Source organism: Eptatretus burgeri, chromosome 9 (assembly GCF_056783735.1).
Source record: "Eptatretus burgeri isolate ZD-2024b chromosome 9, Ebu_testis_v1, whole genome shotgun sequence".
Classification (NCBI taxonomy): Eukaryota; Metazoa; Chordata; class Myxini; order Myxiniformes; family Myxinidae; genus Eptatretus; species Eptatretus burgeri.
In genome coordinates, this window is record NC_140969.1 from 86692709 (window position 1) to 86698632 (window position 5924).

At 43.4% G+C, this 5924-nt stretch overlaps 1 long non-coding RNA gene across 1 annotated transcript in view; it reads right to left on the reverse strand.

Moving 5' to 3' along the window:
- LOC147020543 (uncharacterized) overlaps window positions 1-5653 on the reverse strand; it is a 47467-nt gene extending 41814 nt beyond the window's left edge. Inside the window, exon 1 of the long non-coding RNA XR_015061868.1 lies at window positions 4042-5653. This is a non-coding gene — a long non-coding RNA (uncharacterized LOC147020543). The remainder of the gene's footprint in view (window positions 1-4041) is intronic.
- Window positions 5654-5924: the final 271 nt, after the last annotated feature.

Consider the following 5924-nt stretch of genomic DNA (forward strand, 5'->3'; position numbering starts at 1 on the left):
CACTGACTTCTTTCTTCTTTGCTACGCTGACAATGACCTGAGAATGATTGTATCAGCCCCCTTTAATTTATAGTCTAAAAGCAGAGTGTTGTTCTACAACATTCCTCACTGTACATTCAATATACCACATTTGTAATGCATTCAGATTGTATGCACAAATATTGGAATAATTGCATAACATTATAAAGAATCTGATGAATATCAAAAGCATGTGCATTATCACAAACATTGGCCTCAATTCTGAGACTTGGTATGGGGTATGAATAATTTTGGACAGGCATAAAAACAGAAATCTTAACATTTCTTTTGTTATGCTAATAATGTTGAGCCAAAACATATGTGGATTTGTACATGCCAACGAAATGTCCTTGGGTGAAGTGAAAGTTCCACCACTCCAGCTTGGAGTAGGTATGAGATAAATGCAAAACTCGGATTTTTCATTGGGTATGAATAATTTTGGGCTTAATTATCTATAATATATATATATATATATATATATATATATATATATATATATATATATATATATATATATATATATATATATATATATATATATATATATATATATATATATATATATGTTGTTACGGTGGTGGAAATTCACAGACCACCATTCAGGTTCCCCGAAGATCAGTTATTTCGATAAGTGTGTGTTCCAGGTTAGATTTCCCCACCAATGTATAACGGACATTGTTCGTGTGCGGGGCTGTGCATCTCCGAGTTAGCCGTTATTCTGTTCTATCTTTTATTTCAAATAAGGAACAACTCAACAACCTCGTCAATCTCCACAACACAGCGACCCTCCTCTACAAACAAAAACACCACTCCCAGAAACCCACCCGAAGAAGGAAACAGAAATGATGGTTGGGGCGGGTCCCTCAGAACGGCGTAAACACGGATGACGGTTATTACAACAACAACAACAGAGCCAAGCCGATCACTCCTGGGATTTTCCCCCGCGTGCCGGGAAGGGAGGGGCGAACGCCCCGGGGGCGATAAAAAGCCGCGTTCGCTGGCCGAAAAGGCAGTTGGTGTGGGGAGTTCGGAGTCGGTGGGAGTTGGGAGTGGAGAGATGCCCCGTTGAGAGCTGGAGAGTTCGGAGGTGGGAGTGTTGGAGTGTGGGCAGTTGGTTCGCTGGAAGGTTCGCCGGCGCAACCAGGAAGCCAGGGTCGAGACCCGTTCACTCCTCCAGCGCGGCGTCGGCTAGGCAAGGCCGCAGTGGAGGAGGCCAGACAACCAAGGGAGCCAGTCGGAGCTCGGGGGTCCGGGCAAAGACACCGAGGGTCGCCGAACAAGAGCCCATCGAGCCGCCAGGGGTGGCCAGGTAACCTGCCACGGCCTCTCGAAGCCCCTTCGGTCATCCCGGCTCTGAGAAATTATAAAGGCTCATGAGCCCGGTTCTTTCTTTCTTGGGTTTTGCATGAAAGTCTGTGACGCCTTGTCCTTAAGAAGTGAATTGTGTAAGTGCGTGCTGTAAATGATCTTAGGAATCGGCTGTAGGCTTTTTGCTCATGTTCTGTACCCATCCCCCCCCTCCCATTGACTGCTTATGTGCCGAGTGGAAATAAATGTCCCCATTGTTGAATGTCACCTGCTCATTGCGTCCCTTCCCCACATTGACTGGCATGGAACGTTTGGGATATTAGCTGGCTTTTAAAGCCGATAAAATAATCTGGTCTGACGGGACTTGGCGATATATAACCGCTCGGCATTCGCATACGGAACGAGCCGCTTTGCGGCTCGTTTTCGTGCAGGTCCCATCGAGGTATAAACTCCCGGTATCTCTGTCTGCGCGAATAATTAGGTACATCGACAATTCGGTGATCGACCCTGTAGCGCATGGACAGAGGGATTAGCTGGTTTATGGTGTGTTAAAAACAAACGTAGCTGGGTTTCGGCATTGATCCGGAAGCTACGACTAGATTGCACATTTGGTGGGCGCGCACGGCCGCAGTTGGGCTAAGGCGGTCATCCGCACGCCGAACGGGCGGAAATCTACAACAATATATATATATATATATATATATATATATATATATATATATATATATATATATATATATATATATATATATATATATATATATATATATATATATATATATATATATATATATATATATATATATGAGCCTGGTGTTGGCGCAGTGGTTAGGGCAGTGGCTTGGGATCCAAAAGGTCCTGAGTTCAAACCCCGTTGGGCCATTGAATTAATACACCAGGGGGTTGACTCAGCCTGTCATCCTTCCGAGGTCGGCGAAATGAGTACCAGTATACTGGGCCGGTGTATACCCCGGCTAAAATAGGTGTACCATATCCCTGTGTCGTAAGAGGCGACCAGGGTTGCGTCAGGAAGGGCATCCGGCGTAAAACATGTGCCAAATCACGATGCGGATCATACGGATGATCCGCTGTGGCGACCCCTAACGGGAGCAGCCGAAAGAAGAAGAAGAAGATGTATATATATATATATATATATATATATATATATATATATTGTATTTTTTGGTTTTGGGTCAACAAGAGAAATTATTCTGGATTTTCACATTTATTGGTACAAAGGGAATATACGCAGTGGTAGTTGGTATGTTTTTCCTTCATGCACATACCACAGGTTTTTATATTTTATTTTTGGAAGCGATGGAAGCAGCTGTCAGTTGCCTATACACCGCCCAAATAAAAGTATGTGGCAGAAGAACGTGTTGCATGCTTAGAACAAGATCACCCATCGGGCGGGTACTCTGCAAGTTAATAGGAAAAGGTAGTCACTTGACATTTCTCATTCACGGATATTTCTTGTATTCCGTGCATTTTCGTGAGTCTGATTTGCATTTAGGAACACAACAATTCTGGTTCACCGTTTTGAAATTGCCTCTCTCATCCAAATGCTGAAAATTATATTTAAAAGATTTGAATCACATTATTATTTAAAGATCCAAGACTCTTGCTCCTCTGCCATGAAACTTGGCACAGATATTATTCCCTTTCTCTATCGTTTTACAGTTTTACACGATATTTATACCCGAGGTGGGTGAGTTTATTGATGCCATTGAAATAGTAACAACTTGTTTGGCTCTGAGACTTTTTGAAATCGCCTGAACCCTCTCCCCATTTTGATAAATTAATGAACATGAAATAAATTGACACAATTAAATTCAATTAATCATTCCCCCTGAAAACACCTTTTCATGCTTTTAAATTGCATCATGAAGAACATTGTAAATGACAAACCGTATGATCACACTGCGCATATCGTAAAATACATTGCATATCAGGGCTTGCCAAAGTTTGCAGTAAATGAATGAGGACAACAAGACGAAACCACGACTAAGCTGCAAAGCTCGGGTTTGGTGCAAAAATAATCCGTTTTGTGGAAGTGGTGAAAAACATGACTGTTATTGGTGGTTTTAAGCCAGGTCTGCGGGCGCAGGAGCTAAAAGTCAACCGCTTTCCTCTCCAATTTGATTTGCTCACTCCAATGGCACAGTGGGATGTCTGAATTTTTTCAGCGTTTGCAAGTTTCTCAGCAGTAAGGGAAATGAGAGCGCTCCAGGTTGCAACTGAGTTTGTTGAACAAAATCGGTGCACTTAATCATATTTTAACAGAAATAAGTACAAAGTTTTGTGCAAAGAAAACTCCTAAAGTTACATACTGACTTGTCTACTCCAAATTGGAAATGGGTGTTTTTGTTGGTTAACAGGTATTGTTGGTTAAGTATTAGAGGATCAAATTCCTGCACTGACTAGTAGAACAAAGGGAATACAATCTTGTTCTACTTTTTCTTTCTCTTGTTCCTCAATATGCAGCACATGTCTGTGAGTAGCATTATTGGCTCAGGCAATGCTGATGCAATGACCCCAGTAGGTTTGAGCAGGAACTTGGAATTTGTTGAGGGTGCTGGACTGCTGGCGATAGATCGTCGACTTATCATGAAGGATATACGCCCTTCCCGGTTGGATCTCTAACTTCCACCAACTAATGCCTGCAGACAGGACTCCCATTTGATGGATGACACAAACATTGATGCCTCATCCTACCTGCAAAACACCAGGATGAGTAGAGTTTGTAGCTGGGTCGGGTTTCAACCCAGAGGTGGACAGCTCAGAGGTGGCTGTGCATCCCACTCGGTTCCCAGTCCCAAGGAAATACTGAAACAAGAAAAAAAATGTGAATTTATGATCGAAGAATGGAGGAATTTTAAAAAACGAAGAGTGGAAGAATTTCAAGCAAATAAATTTCCAAACAATACAAAGGAGAAAAATGAGGAGCTTCAAAAGCTCCTGCCATTTTTATTTTTCAGGCTGACTTCTCATACAAGCCAGATTAATTTATCTGAAGTCTTAAAGGTTTTTATGTGCTTGGCAATGTTGTGTTACTATGTAAAGTTTTCGCAAAACTTTTATGGCTTATCCGCTGTGGCCTGTCAGCGCAACGTCATACAGCTGATTGGAGTTTTTGGAGGACAACAACAAAGGTATGTTTTGTGAGCAGCTTCATTTTTAACAAGGCAGAAAGCTCACATTAATATTAAAAGCAACTTTGAAGTGGGAGAAAGGTTGGAAAATTAAAAAAGAAACACCACAATTTTGTGGGGCTGGCAGGATGGCCGAGAGGTATGCACACTCCCCTTCTGAGCCATCTAACCTGCGTTCAAATCTCAGCCCAGCTACAAAATGTCATATTGGTGTCTTGCAGGCGGGGTGACGTATCAATGTGTGTGCTGTCTTTTGGATGGACATTAAACTGGACATTCCGTCTGCCAGCATTAGTTGGTGGACGTTAAAGATCCCACTGGGTGTTTCGTGATGAGTTGGCGAGCTATCGCTGGTACCCTGGCCAAACTAAAAATTAATGCTCTAGCCTACTGGGGGCATTGCATCAGCAGAATACTTTCGCTCCTATCAGCCAATGATGCCACCCACAACCGTATGCTGCACACAAAAGAGGAAGACAATTTAGTTCTTTGGTGTGGGAGTGCAGACACATGGAGTGTTCTAAGAATTATACAAACGAGATAAACCACATGGCCAAAAGTGTGTGGACACCTGCTCTTCCAACATCTCATTCCAAAATCATGGATATTAACATGTAGTTTGTTCCCCCTTTGCTGCTATAACAGTCTCCATTCTTCTGGGAAGGCTTTCCACAAGATGTTGGAACATTGCTGCAGGGATTTGCTTCCATTCAGCCACAAGAGCATTATTGAGATCAGACACTGATGTTGGGAGATTAGGTCTGCCTCACAGTCGGCGTTGCAATTCATCCCAAAGGTGTTCGATAGGATTGAAGTCAGGGCTCTGTGTAGGCCAGTCAAGTTCTTCCACACCAATCTCAACAAACCGTTTCTGTATGGACCTTGCTTTGTGCATGGGGACATTGTCATGCTGAAACAGGAAAGGGCCTTCCCCAAACTGTTGCCACAAAGTTGGAAGCACAGAATCGTCTAGAATGTCATTGTATGCTGTAGCATTAAAATTTCCCTTCACTGGAACTAAGGGGCCTAGTCCGAACCATGAAAAACAGCCCCAGACCATTATTCCTCCTCCACCGTACTTTACAGTTGGCACTATGCATTCGGGCAGGTAGTGTTGTTCTCCTAGGATCCACCAAACCTCGATTCGTCCGCCGGACTGCCAGATCGTGACGTGTGATTCCTCACTCCAGAGAACGTGTTTCCACTGCTCCAGAGTCCAATGGCGGTGAGCTTTACACCACTCCAGCCGACGCTTGGCATTGACCATGGTGATTTTAGGCTTGTGTGCGGCTGCTCAGCCCAAAAAAAACCCATTTCATGAAGCTCTCGACGAACAGTGCTTGTGCTTAAGTTGCTTCCAGAGTCAGCTTAGAACTCGGTAGTGGGTGTTGCAACTGATGACAGACGATTTTTCCACGCTACGTGCGTCAGCACTCGGCAGTCCAG